We start from the raw sequence: 16,172 nt of genomic DNA, 5'->3' as shown, positions 1-16,172 counted from the left end.
TTCTTATGAGCTCTGGCTGTGCTGGGGTCTTGATTTTCAAACCATTCTTTAGATTTGTCAGATGTCACATAGAATTAAAAATGAGAACTTTTTAGCAGAACTAGATGACATCGATGGGAAATTTTCTGTGAAAATGAATGTGAGCATTCTCACCATTTTTTCTCACATTCAGGATAATTTATTTTTGAGATGAAATGTGGGGGAATTGCAATGTCCCTTTCAGGTTAAATTTCAACGAGGAGGAATATTGTGGTTTGTAGGGTTTGGTTTGCCTTTTTTTTTTTTTCTTCATTCAGGAAGTTAAAATTTCCTGCAGGAGAAGAAGGCCTGTCATGGGGCTACATTCTGTGTTGGACCCAACAAACGGATGGGAACCTAGAATTCCTAAATTGTATTTGCACCTCTGCTATGAATGATAGAACATCGTTAGTGGATCCATAGTTAAGGATGATGACCTGGATCCACAAAGGAAATTAGGTGCCTAGAACATCACAGGAACAACACTTCAACCCACAAAGCCTGAGTTAGGTGCCTAGGCTCCCATCCCACTACAGCTGAGCAGGAAATATAGGTGCCTTCAGATTGTGATCCATAAAGTCCAGCACTCTGTGTGGGGAGCTGCCTAACAATGGGAGATGCTGTCAGAAGGGATGTGTCCTAAACCCGACCCGTCTCATGAAGAGACCCTAAGTCTAGGTCACAGTGAGGTGGCTATTTTGATTGTGATCCATAACCTGGTGGAAGATAGATGTTCCTTCACCTAATTCCTGTGTGGGGCCCAATCCACTATGTAGCCTTTGAGAATGCCTCCAGCAACACAAAATAGCTGGCAGAGAGGCGGAGGAGAAGACCACCTTCCTTTTAGCCCAGTGGTTAGCAAACTCACCTTGGATATAGGAGATCGTGTTCAAGACCCCCCTCTGTCCAATAAGGAGAAGTAATCTGAACAAATAATCTACTACCTTTCATGTGAGTGCTGTAACCACTAGACTATAAAGTGATTCTCACTCTTTCTCTGGTCCAATTAATATTTAACTATTCAATTATTTTATTAAAATGGGACAACTTCGGTGGGAGAGATTGAGGGAGACGTACATCAGGATATTCCATAGTCCAGAGGTAGGAATAGTGTGGCTTTAGACCTGGTCATTCCATGGTCCACCAGCTCCTTACCTTGAGACAGCTTTTCAAAAGGATGGCTAAATTTAATAAATTGTGCCCAACACTTTTAATACGCTTTTGTCAGGTCTTTGATTCAGTGCGGCCAGCAAATCTGTGCAATCTGAAGAGGTGACCTGACATGCCTGGGAAGATAATGTCATTGACAGAAGAGCTCTATATTGGAACAGAAATCTGTGTTCCCGTCAATGGCAGATACACTGCCTGGTTTCCTGTCTCCATGGGACTTCAACAAGGCTGCATGCTGTCACTACAGTTCTTCAGTATCAGCCTTGACTGGTTGATGGGTAAGCATCAGCTGAACACCATTCTGCTTTGAGATCTCAAATACATCTGACATTGTCTTGTTCGCTTAGTTTGGAGATTTGTGCAGCTGATGACTGATCTGATCTGGCAAGAAGCAGCACATTTTGGTCTGGTTATTAATCCTGATAAAACTAAGTCTCTGGCCATTGCCATCAAGAAGCATCCAGCTCTATATTATGATCAGCTCAATTTTTAACCTATCCAGATGGCACCATGTGCATGTGATAACTGTTATACATTTAGGCAGCATCATACATAGTGCTGGAAGATGCTCGAAAGAGGAGAAAACTGGTATAGCAGCAGCTGTCCCATGTTTCAGCTCCTTTAGGGGGGACATAATGACGTCAAGCTTGACACAAAGCTGTGGATCTATAGAACCACAGTTATACCAGCAACATGAGTGCCATGTCCGTGGGTGCTCTGGGGCTGAAGTACCCATGGAACAAAAATGAGTGCTCAGCACCCATTGACAGCCCCGCGGATCAGCTTCTACCTCTCCTCCCCCCAGCCCTCCCGCCCGCTGGCAGCCTCGCCAATCAGCTCCTCCCCCTCCCTCCCAGAACTTTCCACCCACCATGATCAGCTGTTCAGCAGTGTGCAGGAGGCACTGGGGGGAAGGGGAGGAGCAGGAACAGGAAGAGGCAGGGTGGGGGCTTGGAGTAAGGGGTGGAGTGAGGGTGGGGCCTAGGGCAGAGCGGGGGTCAAGCACCCCCTGGGAACACAGAAAGTCAGTCTCTCTGACCAGTGCTCTTGTAGGGACATGGGTGCTGAGGAAGTTGAACTGCGGGTTTCTCAGTTCCCATGTGAGTACCCTAACTACTGGGCTAAAAGTTATAAGGGAGCTGGCTGTTCTTCTGCCTCCTCCTCCCTGACTGTTTTGTATGGTTCTGGGAACGCTCAGAGGTCACCTCCCAGATCAGGAGCTGCACATGAGTTAGCCAGAGGAGCACTCATTTTCCCTCCAGTGCATGGATTGCTCTGTGGCTTAGGCAGGAGATAGCCATACAGAAGCCGAGAGAGAGGCAGCAGTGCACCTGTGCAGAGGTAGAAGCTTAGGTACCTTCAGGATTAGATTGTAGTGTTTGTAGCCATGTTGGTGAGGTAACATCTTTTACTGAACCAACTTCTGTTGGTGAAAGAGACAAACTTTCAAGCTACACAGAGCTCTTCTTCAGGTCTCTACAGGGTTAGCAGTCAAAAATGGGTTTGTGGACACAGTAATGCCTAAAAATGAGACTTAGGCCTTAACCCCATACTTAGGTGCTTAAATACTTTTGTGGATCTGAACCAAAGCTACCTTCCCCATACAACTCCAAATTTTAACAATTCCCCAGCCTAATGTCCCCCAAAACAAACCAATCTCCATTTCAATGTTTATAAGCCACATTTCACCTCCGGGTGGATGACTTATACACCTCTACCCCGATATAACGCAACCCGATATAACACAAATTCGGATATAACGCAGTAAAGCAGTGCTCTGGGGGGCGGAGCTGCACGCTCTGGCAGATCAGTGTGTCTGGCTCTGACACACTGCTCTGAGCGGCTTGTTAAGGGTGACGGGCTGGGGCCGAGGGGTTGGATAAGGGGCAGAGGGTCGCGGGGGGCGGTCAGGGGACAGGGAGCAAGGGGGGGTTGGATGATTCGGAGGTTCTGGGGGTGGGGCCGTCAGGGGACGGGGAGAAGGGGGGTTGGGTAGGGGGTTGGGTCCTGGGGTTGATTAGGGACGGGGGAGGTCTCTGGAGGGGGGTGGTCAGGGGACAAGGAGCGGGGGGGGGTCTTGGGAGGGGTGGTTGGGGCAAGGGGTCTCTGGAGGGGTTGTCAGGGGACAAGGAGTGGGGAGGGTTGGATGGGTCAGGAGTTCTGAGGGGTCAGTCAGGGGGCGGGAAGTGACTATTAATAACGAAAATTCTCAAGGCCAAAGCAAGTTTGATATAACGTGGTTCACCTATAATGCGGTAAGATTTTTTGGCTCCCGAGGACCACGTTATATCGGGGTAGAGATGTATTTCCTTTGAGGTTTGGAAGAAATACAAAGGGGTATTTTAAAGTTATAAGACTAGATCTTCAGTTGGTAAATCATTGTCATTTAATTTGCTTCAGTGCAGCTATTCTGACTTGCACTAGCTGACTTACACCTGTCTCACGGTATTTCAACCAATTTCTATGGCATTGCCCTTCTGAATATTTTGTTGGTTCATCATGTCTCTCAATTGGCCTTGAACGTTGGCGTGTCATTGAGCCTCCAAATTAGTTTTGTTTTGATAATGTTAAACTTCTGGGTCCTGTTAAAAAACTGGAGAAGTTTTAAACAGAAACTTTATTATAAATGAGTTAAGGTTAAAGTGTGATTTAATGACAGTCTGAAACCCGGAAACAATTATGCACTTTCTTTACCAAAATTATACAATTTATGAATGCTCCAAAAGCTAGAAAGCCTGAAAATAAACTGCAAAGGGGTCCAGCAAGTTCCCCACTGCTACATAACCCTTTGTCACAACAGTTTTATACTATCTAGAAAAGTATGTTTTCGTTTCCAGTATTTCACTATCCCTAGATTTGGCAGAGTTGATCTGCCAGAAATCTCATGAGACTAGTTTATAGACCAATTCTGAAAACTCAGAATGTTGGATTGTCTGGACTCCAGACTTTGGAAACATATACAAATCTAACCTGAACACAATTTTTGTAAGGTTCATCCATCCTTAATGGTCCCATAGAATAGCATGCCTGAAACATTCTAACTGAGCAAAACGATTTACCTGCATCTCATCAATTCTGAGTATCTGTATTGTATTTTTACTCTGCCCCCACCCTTTATGTTTAAATATATGTTGTTGTTGTTTTGTTTTTTGTTCCCCCTCCTTCCACTTTGCCCATATATCATTATTTAGAAGCAGAGTAGCCATTTTAAGCTGTGTGGCAAGGAGCTACTACAAGTACCAGGGAACTGGTCCTGACCTGGAGGTGGCATTGGAGGACCCCACCCAGTGCTGGGAGAGGGGAAAAAGGTCAGGGGAAGTGGGAGGTGGGGCACTGGGGGGACACCGGTGCTGGGCAATGGGTGAGGGATGATGGAGACTACTGGCTGGCGCTCACCTGTGCCAGGGGTGAGGGGGCCCCCTGTGTTGGTGGAGGGTCCCGCCGCAAAAGGGAAAGTTCCATCCGAGGTGGAAGGGCAGAGGCTGGGTCAGCCTGCCCTGGTACTAGTGTTTGGGGGGTGCTAGGAGCCTGAAGCGATGCAGAGACTGACACTGAACTCAGGGTGCTGCGAGCAAGAAAAAGAAATAAACGCCTGGGCCAGTGAGTTGGGGGTTTGGGCCCAACCCCTGCTGCTGGCACCAGGGCCCCCACTAGCCTCCTGGGCCACTCTGGCCCCTCCCCACATCCTTGTGAAGCACGGGGCCCCCCAAAGCACGGGGCCCAGGGTAGTTGCCCTGGTCTGCCCTATGGATGGGACGGCTCTGTCCACACTCCATACTTTCACAGCATTTTTTAAACTCTACTCTTTTGTGCAGTCTTGTCCATCTGCTTCTCAGCCAATGGTTCTCACCACAGCCTCCCTTGATGCCACTTGCCACCACATCACCCTTTCATTTCTATGCTTCTAGAACATACTGTCTGGAGTTCTACTCCTCCAGTTCCATCCTAGATCCTCCCCAATGCAACTTCTACCCCTTGTATTGCAGTGAAACTGCTCTGGCCAAAGTCTCAAATGACCTCTTCCTAGCCAACGCTCAGAACCAGAACTCCATTCTCCTCACCTGTCAGCTGTCTTAGGCACCATCTTCTTCTTGAAAATCTTGTCCTCCCTTAGCTTCTGTGAATTTTCCTCTCCTTGTTTTCTTTCTATCTTTCTAATTGCTCTTTCAGCATATCCTTCACAGGATTCTCCTCTTCCCCCCTCCAACTTTCTGTGGGGATTCCACAGGACTCTGTCCCTGGTCCCCTTCTCTTCTCCCTCTACACCTTATCTCTGGGTAATCTCATCCACAGATACATATTCAACGACCAGCTCTATGCTAACAACTCACCGATAAACCTCTGTGCTCCAAACTAAAATTTCAGCCTGTCTCACTGATGTCTCCTAATGGAAATCTAACCATTAGCTCAAGGTCAACATGGCTAAAACAGGGCTCTTAGTCCTTCCTCTCACACATACTATCTTAACCCCTGTGGAAAACACCACCACCCTGCCTGTAACTCTGGCCCATAACCTGGGTGTCATCTTTGACTCGGCCCTCTCTCTAGGTCCTCACATTCAGGATGTATCTAAAGTCTGCAGAAAAATTCTGCAAGATATCTCGAAGATGTGGCCTTTCCTATCCATCCCCACTCTCATTCAGGCTGTCATCATTTCACTGCAACAGCCTTCTCTCTGGCCTGAACAAATCAGTTTTGCCCTGATTGTACCCAGGCAGAATGCCGCTACAAAGAACATTTCCCTAGCCCATAGCTTTGATCACATCACCCCTCTCTGAGATCACTACCTCTCACACTGAAAAACATCATCTCACTGTTTCCTTGCACTCCCACACCTTCCTGTATTCATCTGTTGTCTCTTGTCTTACACTTAGGTTGTAAGCACTTTGGGGCAAGGTTATCTTTTTGTTCTGTTAGTACAATGCCTTGCACAACAGGGCCTTGGTCCACGATTCAGGCTTCTAGGCTCTTTGGTAATAGAAATAATAAAGTATTCTAATAGCAGATTGTGGTGATAGCAGTAAGAGTGTTGATGTTTTCATAGGTAGTTATTTTTTTCCAGAGACTGTTTCTCTTGATTTTACTTTCTATTGCTGTCTTTGTCTGCCACTGGCAGCCCTCCCCTGTTCCTTAAATGGGAAGCTATAAAAGCCTCCCTTCTGATATTTGTAATTCTGGTTGATGAATTTGCTCAGTCATGCATCACGACTCTAATCCTGATTATCAGTAGGTCCATGGTTAATGGTTCTTAAGTGTTTCTGATTGCCACCAGCCCATTTTCCTTTATCTTCCATTTCTCTTTATGTACGTTAAACTGTTCCCAAAGGAAACTGTAATAAGGTGACAAACCACTTCATTTCCAGTCAGGGCCCATTGCAGGGAAACAAAACTCTTGGAGCCTTGAATCTTATAAAGTAAAATAACTCTCTTCTCTCCCAACAGGAATCTGAAAATTACTGTCATAAAATTAGCCGCATTGGTTACAGTTACTCTGATTTTACAGCTTTTTGGATCTGAACTCCCACCAAATTTGATAAGGCCAAATTCTTCCCTTGTCTAACAGCATGAAACTCCTGTTGATTTAACTAGAAGTTGTCTAGGCACAACCAACATCAGAATCTGGCACACAGACATTTATCCTCAGTGCTGGTATCTTCCTGATAATCATTCTCCCTGGAGTCATTAAGTCACACATAAAATAAGAATAGTAATCCCTAACCAGCACAGTAAGTCTGCTTGTTTGCATCTATCATGTGTCTACCTTACAAATCCTTTTCTATTTTTCAAAGGGGGGGGGGAGACTATAGAAAAAATAACCCTGCTCTTAGCCTGGAAGTTTGCATGTCAAGTTTCAGTTTGGAACAGCTTTATGCCATCAAATCTCAAACCTTAACGATGGGGATCTGGTGAGGAATCACTATAATCTTTAACAGTAGTATCCCAGTTGTAAATGTTATTTTACGGGTTACATAAAGTTCAATATCTCCTGACAAATCTAAATATGTTTGGCTGTTTCTGCACATTAAACAAATCTCAATGCAACTAAGCTTTCTGCAGAATGGTTTGTGATCAGTAAAAGCCTGATGTTCAGTGACCCTGCACCCAACCCTACTGGCTTCAGTGGGACCACTGTTAGATCCTATCTTTTAACTTCCAAGAACCAAATGAAATATAGTCCGTATGAAAATGTAAAGAGATATTTTCAAGGTTATTTGGCCAAATACTAGGCTGCTTGTCTCATATAGAAAGAGTTTCACTCAGGAGTGTAAGTACTATATTTGAATGTTTCCCTGATGGTGCCATATTGTTTATAAACAATATAAAGAATGGTAATTTTTTCCTTAAAATAGTAATTTCTTAGAAAAATTAAAATTCACATTGCAACCTTAAGTATGCAGCTATCAACTCACTTCCATTATAATGTTGTTATTGCAGACAATACTAGCAGGGATGGGTAGATCGGAGGAAAGAAGTAAGAATCCAATAGCCACCTGCAGTATTGAAGCATAGCCTTTCACTGTTAGAGAACAGTCAAGGGGGGTTCTTTTTGAAGGGCCTGCCATCCTTGACAACTCATTTAACTTATTCCCTTAGTTAATACAAAAATTGACAACGTAATGGAAAAAATGTGGACAATCCGAAATATTTCTGTCATCAAATTAGGGGGTTTTCCCTCAAAAATTAAAATTGTGCATGTTACATAGGGGGTTTTTTCTGCCATTTTTTTTTTAAAAGCTTAGCTTATAATTTAATTTTCCTAGACATGAAAGCATACTAAGCCTATAACAACACTTTATTTAATTTGAAGCTTAAAAATGTGATTCTCCCTTTTTACCATCTGTTTTTGTTTGTTTGTTTGGCTTTGTTTCTAAAATATGTCTTTAAATGTGCAAGTTTCAGCCACATCTAGAAATGCTGAAGTATCACAGGAGAAGAGAGCTTGTTTTTGTCATAATTCCAGCACAATTTCGCAGACGCGAAAGGAGATAATCACTCAAATGTTCATGTGTGCTTATTGGAACTGAATCCAAACTCTGAACCGTTTGAGGTTTGCCCATCTGGAATACAGGTCCTATTAGTTAAAATTGCACAGAGCAATTTAAGTGAACATTTTTATGTTTTCTGGCTGGAAGTTGCACACTTTGCACATGCTTCATGTGATTAAGGAGTTACTAAAGTTGCAAGATTGTTAACCTCAGTGTTTTTTCACTAGGCACCCAGCTTTTCCAGTAAATATTTCCTTATGATTTTTATGATTCTCTGCCTCATATGGCCATGAACGGTAAACCAGGACTCATGCTATTAGAGGAAATGTGTGTTCCAAACATTATAAATCTCTAAAGCTATCCTTACACACACTACTTTCCTGACAATTAATTGTGCTTACAGCTCAAAACAGGGACATTTCACTCAGTCAGCATGAATACAAGAATAGTTTTCCTGTCAAGACGAAAACTGTCCAGGGGATCAGCTACAGAGTGAAGCTCACCCTTGCACACAGGGCCAGTAAAGAATCTGCTAAGACTTCAGTGGTAAAAAAGGCCTTTTGCTGACACAGTTTCACCCCTTGTTCTTGAGGGGCTATATGCTGCTTGTGGACCTTCCTTTAAAGACTTAGCTTTCATTGCTCTGGACAGTGGTGAATACAGTTCAATTTATTTTCTATTGAGGAGCCCACCATAATTGTGTATTTTATGCGCTTCGATTTTGATTGCAAAGTATACGACATTTCACCTGCAAACACAGGAATAATAAAAGATTCCTCTGCACCCCAATGGGAAAATTAAAACTCTTCAAGTTTTGTGTCTCACAGCCCTGAGAGGTCAATTGCTGTGACTATCACCATTGATTATTTGTCTTACAGTAATGGCTAGGAGGCTCCATTGGGCTAAGATTTGTACAAACACACAGTAAGACCTGGTCCCTGCCTCAAAGGCCTTCATGGTCAAAACAGACATTACAAAGTGTGGGAGAAGGGGAGAGGTGCAACTTACAAGCAAAGTGATCAGGGTAATGGATGGCAAACATCATGTTTCCCTGCATAGTTCTGGGCTCAGGGACCAGGAAACAAAAGACTTTTCTTTGAAAATATTTTCTTTGACCAACTTGTGCCCCTTTGACAGGAATTCTGTCAACCCTCCCTGGATACTTCTTTTTAAACAATGTTCACTGTTTGGAGGTTTAGTTGGATGTCCTATAGCTATGGTCACCCCAGGATGGAGCTATATAGTGCAATGCAGTAGAACTTGCATCAGCTGCTGTACCAGGTATTTTAATAGGGCAGCATTTGTGGCTTCCTATAGTGCCATAGCGTGTAGTATAGTGTTTTTGCCTAAATATTTGGGCTAAGTGACAAAAGCAGAATGTATATTTATGTCTTTGGGATCACTTAGTGAGCTTCAATCTCAGTACAGGCATGGCTGGCTGACCATAGCAAATATGGTCACAAGTAACAGATGCCACAAATAACAAGTATGTTCTACCCTAGAGCTCTCCATATATTTCTGTGAGCAGTACAGGTTTCTTTGAGAGCTGGGAGAAACATAAAATGTCTGACACGCAGAGTGACTACATTTTGCCTTTGCACAGTCTGAAGATTCTCTTGTTTTAATGCTATGAATACAGAGCAGACAATAATAAACAATGGCATTTTTTCTGTGCTGCTCATGCCGGAAATGATTTGTCAAATTGTTTAACGTACTTGGCATGTTACTATGGAGCTGGATAACAATGTGCCCCAACACAGTGGAATGGTGATGGGCTTTAGTCCCACTGACTGTCTAGGGGGAGGCAGAAAATCCAGAATAAGTTATCCAGTCTATCTAACTAGAAACAGCTCTCTCAGAAACATTGGTTAGAGTCTTGAAATTCATCGTTGCCTTCAAGCTAGGGGGAAAAAATCATATACAAAATATTTCTGCTGGACTTACCTTAATGTTGTTGTCTTGTACAAATATTTCTCATTAAAAAGAATACAGTTAAGAAAAATAAATGTCCTGTTTAGTTACTTTAGGAAGGAAAACATTGCATTCTTTTTTGTATTATTATTTCTACAATAATAAAAAGTTAGCAATATCAGCAGGAATGAAATCTAATTTCCACACGCAACCTTGAGTTTTGTTGTCACTATCTTTCAGGTCATGTTGATAATTTACACTTATATAGTGTCTTGAATCCAGAATGATCCCATGGCCCTTTATTAGTTTAACAAATTGAACTCTCTGTCACTGTACAACTATTTATATGTAGTATTGCCAACCCCAAGCATCAGACAAGAGGCAGGCCCAATAAAATCAGGATATGAGCTTATAAAACATTAGATTATTTTTTAAAATAACTTTTGGGAACTTTTTATTTGCCTTTTGGTTTTTGAGCCATTAGAATGCACTTCAGTCACATTTTCAAGCTTTTCTCATAACCATGAAGGCTAGAAACTTGAGGGTTTGTCTCATTTTTTTAAATGAAGGGGAAGCCAATTATTTTTTGTCTGTGTCCAAATTTCTTGGTCAAGGTATAGTCAAGGTCCAGACTCCAGAGAAAAATAACAAAAAAACAGCGTCCACCTATTGACTACCCCTGGCTGAGATTCTCACAGAATAAGATGATTCCAGTAGCCAAGGCTTTAAGAGAAACACTAAATATCATAGGATTGAAGATGAAATCTTGACTGTTAACAACCCTCTGTATGGGCCCTTATTGCTGTAGTATCTGAGGGCCTCCCAGGACTTAAAAGATGTTAAAAGATGACAAAGTTTTCTATTCCTTCCTTCCATGCATCCCAGAAGCAGGCTTAGAATATCAAAACTACCTGCTATATATGAATCACCTTGTTCATCACTTAAATGCAGTCACCCCGGACTGAAGCTTCTGGCTAGAGATGGTGAGAAAGTGGAGAAGTGGGAGGGAAAGAGGTGCCATGGAAAAAATTGACTTTTTGCCAAACAAAATTAAAAAACATTTTTGGTTTTTGTCTGAAAATGTTTCACTTGGAAACTGATTTTTTTAAAAACTTTTTTTATTTTCAGTGAAAAGTCCTTTTTTTTTTTTTTTTTTTTTTTTACAGAGTGCAGATAGTTTTTTGCAAAAAACATATAACCAAAAATCCAATTTTTCACTGAAAAATAGATTTGATGGACCTTTTATCTCCACCAGCCTTACTTCTGGGGAGAGTGTTAGTAAGCAAGCAAAGAACGTACAAAATATGGCTTTGATCCGGCATTTGGATCTATGTGATCAAAGAAGTCTGCAGTCCACAATGCAGACTATTTTTACAGGCATCTGAATTACTGTGACAGCATCCATAAAAGTAGCATGTTTGTTGTGGAGATATGTATCAGCTGGTGAGGAGTGTTTAAAGTCATTTGTGAATGAAATATAATAAAGCTGATGAAATTTAGTACATTTATTTTCACTGGCTTTTTTTCCTTTAAATCTGCAAAAATAAATTTACAGCAACTACATCCTACTGAGGAACCAAGCTGTGCATAAGCTACTGTGTTAACCTGTAAAGAATGGTGCAAGCAGCAATTCTTTCTTCTAACAAAAACTAGGCTGACTGCAGAAAAACAATGACACGCTATGTAAGAGCTAAGTGTTAGATTTCTCAATTAATATCCTTGCATTATTTAGTAATAATGGGGACAGCCATAGCCTCCAGGAAAATAAACCAGCACCAATATACAACAGCAGCTTCTGGACATTTTAAGCCACTATTTTAATCTAAGTAGCTTCAGGAGAATTTTAAACAAATTGGGCTCCGGCTTGGGTCCCAGGTGCTTTGCACTGCTCTCACAGAAAGCTCCTCAGGGGAGCACAAAGCCAACTCTACACCATCCACCCCATGACTCGGTGCAGGCAGAGTGTCAGAGATGGGAGGGAGCGGAGCAGAATATACACTGTACCACCCCATCCTCAGTTGTTGAAGCTACTGGCTGCATGTGTCATAGCTGAGAGCAACACTGTTACTGCAGTAAGTTATACCAGGGCCTCTTTGGCCCACCAGCTGTCCTGAATCAGGGAACTGGAAAAGTGATATAGCACAACCTTCTCTCCCCTTTCCCCCTGCAACCTTCTGCCTTAGCTGCACTGAATATACAGCTGAAGACTGAGCTCACTATTCACCCTTCTGTATTTGCTTCTTTTGAAACTTGGAGGGAAATGACTCCTTTAAAGAAAAAATAGAGACTATATATTCTCTTTCTAGGTTCAATTTTTTGCTAACAATGCAGCACAAAATGTTACAACAATACATAAAACAAATAACAAAAACAAACAAAAAATTAGAGGATCTAGGAAAAACTATTGATGCTTTATTTAATCCTGGTTTAAACAAACAGGACTATTTCCCATCTGCCTATTACCTGTCCATTAAATGGCACTTTCTTACACCGAATTTCCTTGCACACTTGATCATTCTTCATGTGAGCTATGTACAAGATTTGCTAACCAAGCCAAGTTCTAAAACGACTTGTTTGAGGAATTTAAATCTGTTGTGTGTTGATATTTAGTGAATAGTGGCCTAATAGTATTACCTGAACAAATGAACCAGTAAAGGAAAATCCTGGTAAGTAGCAGTAAAAGTACATTAGGCTAGAGGTAAAACAACTCGAGAAGACACTCAAAGCTTTGCTTGGGCATATTTTGGTTACTTCTTGCTTTCTGTGTTAAACTGAAGTACCTCTCATTACATCCACTTGGTGTCACTCTATCACTGTCCACTTGAGGGGAATTTCTCCAAGTCCAAGCATAATATCGCTCTGCCTGAAATCTCTTACATCTGACTCTGGAAACAAAATTACTGGGTAACTTAAAATCTGAATATTCTCCAGTGAGAGAATAACTAAACATGTGATAAAACACACCAGGCCAGATTCTATTCTTGGTGATAGCCACACCATCCTATGGAGTTCAGTGAAGCTGCATGGGGCTAAGAGGCCACAATTTGTCCAGTGTCTGATACCATAAAAATACATTATTCTTGGAATAAATAGTCATTCATTGAATGTTGTACAATAGCTACTTGCCAGGAAGTGGGAGCTTGGTGGCATGGTAGATTAGTGTGTTAGATATTTTTGCCTCGGGTGATACAGCTTTAAACTATATAGACAGAAAAGGAAGAGTTGTCATTTTAGCCCCCACTTCTTTTCCTCACAAAATCAGACAGTCAAGAATAGGAATCGTGGTACAGACCTAGCAGAGCACTGTAAGAAAGCCCATATAGTATGTATGCAGAGGCTAGTGCTAATAATCCTTTGGATGACTCTTAAATTAATGCAAAACATAAAAGAAAAAAGTATTATTATTGAAGTGGATCAGTGAAGAAGATAGTATATGTTACACAGCAAATTAGACTTTGGCCTGAACCAAAATCCTATCTGTAAGTGCCTTAAAATTAAGGGTTGAAATCTGAATCTGAATGCTGAAGATGACCCCAAGCTCTGTAATGGGTTGATTGTAAGCCTCTGATCTAGAAACCCTACCTTGATAGCTAAGGTCCATCACTAGTATTCTTTAACAGAAGTCTTCTACTAAGCAGTTTGTTAGAGAGAGAAAAACAGTTTACCAGACACAGATAATCATTTGTCTGCAGTTCTCAGTATCCTCCAAGACTTCTCTCCAAATACTAAACTCCTTTATGCTCATCTGTAAATCTGTAACACCCTTGGATGATGGGAGAAGTTGGATCCAGCAGCAAACATTTTGGCTTAGATTCTTCTTTATGTAGTTCATGATGCAAAGATCCAGCTTATTGAACAAGGAATTCCTAAAAAGTTAGTGCATTAAAAACTGATATTTTTTTATTGTGACTAATGGATAATGCATTATATATATTAGGCCCAAATCCTGTAATTGATGACAGGCAGGTGGAGCCCTGTGCCCTCAGCGAGCTCCATTGAAACCAATGGGTGTCTGCTCATATGGAGTCAACATTAATTGATCTCTGTAACCTGCTGTGATATCACCAGGTGGTGTGATTCCATCAACCAGCTGCTCCTCAGGTACCACCATTATTGGATAGCTTAAAAAAATCGGAACAGATAGAAATATTCAGAAACTGAGGGTGGAGTTGGCTGAGATTTCCGGGGGGTGGGGGGGGGAATGCCCCAAAATTCACTCTATTTTTCTGTCTTGCTTGTTGAAATTTAGAAAAAAAAATTCTACCCAGCTCTGGTGGAGCGCTCTCCTCCTTGCTACTCATGTTCAAATGAGCCCCAGCCTGATGATGTGCTAACTTTATTGTGCAAGTCTTCCCTCAGTCAAAAGGATGCCAAATGGGCCACAAAGAGGTTTTAAGTGAATTTGTCAATAGATACTGCTCACTCTAGTTCTTCAACTCACCCATTGTTACAAGATTTCGATTTTGTAAAATCTATCCATAAATTCAAGTCAACCCATTACCTCAGAATAAGTTCAAAATTAGATAAAACAAGACTTCCCGATAGATAGTAATGTCCTTCTCATTCTGAAGATTACTGTATATGCTGCATTGGCAGAGGAATGAGTTAGATGTTATAACTCATCTTTTCTATAGTCAAGATTTAATCACTTCCGTGCTAACTCAGACTCAGACTATTTTATGTGGTCATATAGCCATTCACACATCTATGCCACGACCTGTACTTTAACCACAAGAGTTTCCTTCTTTCTGCAATGATATATGGGGCCAGTTTCATGCTTGATGTAGCTTCTTTGATTTCTCCCAAGTTAAATTTGGCCCCTGGCATACGTGTGGCTAATACTTTAATGGAAAGTTTTATTAAGAGGTCTGTGATATAAAAACAAACTTACCAACCTATCATTTTTGGCTCAGCTTTGCATCCACTTTACTGCTTTCCCACTAGTTGCATGGGTTTAACAAATTGTGTTGTTAGAATAGTTTTTTCTCCAGGCTTCCTTGCCTCTCTTCAAGACAGTTGCCTTTTTCTTTCCAATACATCCTCCCTTCTACTCCATCACATCTACTCGTTGCCTTCAAGGTTGGAAGGTTTGGTTTGGTTTGGTTTTTGTTTTTAACCATTTACAAATCTGCATCAGAAGTTGCATTTACTATTACGGCTTCAATTTCCCTTTCTCAATTCATGCAACAGCTATGCTAAACTCAGCAGATTCACTTTGTAGGGTTTATGCAAACATTTTCCTACTTTTACTCTCTCTATGACACACTCTTTACTTCAAGTGTCAATTTGAGATCCAAGTTCTAACTAACCCAAATTTGTAACACGAAAATTAGTCAGATCTAATGAATATCACTTGTTTTCTTGTCAAAACTATAAATTTTACATACATCAATCTAGGTTTTCTTCAAACTGATCCCACTTGGCTCAAAAGGTTCATGAATATTAGCAAAGCTTCATAACCATCACCGGAGTTTTGAATGTATAAGGAAACCTGAAACCAGAAGACTTTGTGTATATGGTTTCTGATTTAATTGCAAATATTTCACACAGCTTTCATGGGTGCTAAATTGATGGATTGGGCCCTGCCATGGGTGCAGCACTGCTTGTTTGACTCAGAGTCACAGAAGGTTCATGAGAAAAGTGGGGAAAAAAGTCTGTTCAAGTTTCGCACATAAAGAACCTAGCACACTTCGGGCACTACTAGTGAAATTCATTCCACCTGCATGAAGTCAAGTGGAGCACAATGGATCTACTTAAAAGCAGCCCCATCTTGATCAATTCCTAGCCACCCGCAACATGACCTTCCATGTAGGATGGCACAGGGGATAGTCTTGTGTTGCAAAGGGAATGTGCAGATGCCCCTGCACAAATGTTCAGTCAGCTGACATCTCCCCTGCAAAAATAAAAATATCCCTTAGCCCTTCCTCAGACTTGATGTGATGTGATGTGGAGGGCCTTGAACTGACCCTCCCAGGCCGGGAGCTTCTATATGACAAATAATTTTAGAAACAGTCCATAAGTAATGCCCCAGCTGTGAACTGCAATCCTCTGCAATTACTCCAAAATCTTACAGTGTGCTAGGTTCCT

The sequence above is a fragment of the Natator depressus genome, chromosome 2, assembly GCF_965152275.1.
Source record: "Natator depressus isolate rNatDep1 chromosome 2, rNatDep2.hap1, whole genome shotgun sequence".
Lineage (NCBI taxonomy): Eukaryota > Metazoa > Chordata > Testudines > Cheloniidae > Natator > Natator depressus.
The sequence above is the reverse complement of the archived record's forward strand: the minus strand, read 5'-3'. Positions refer to the sequence as shown.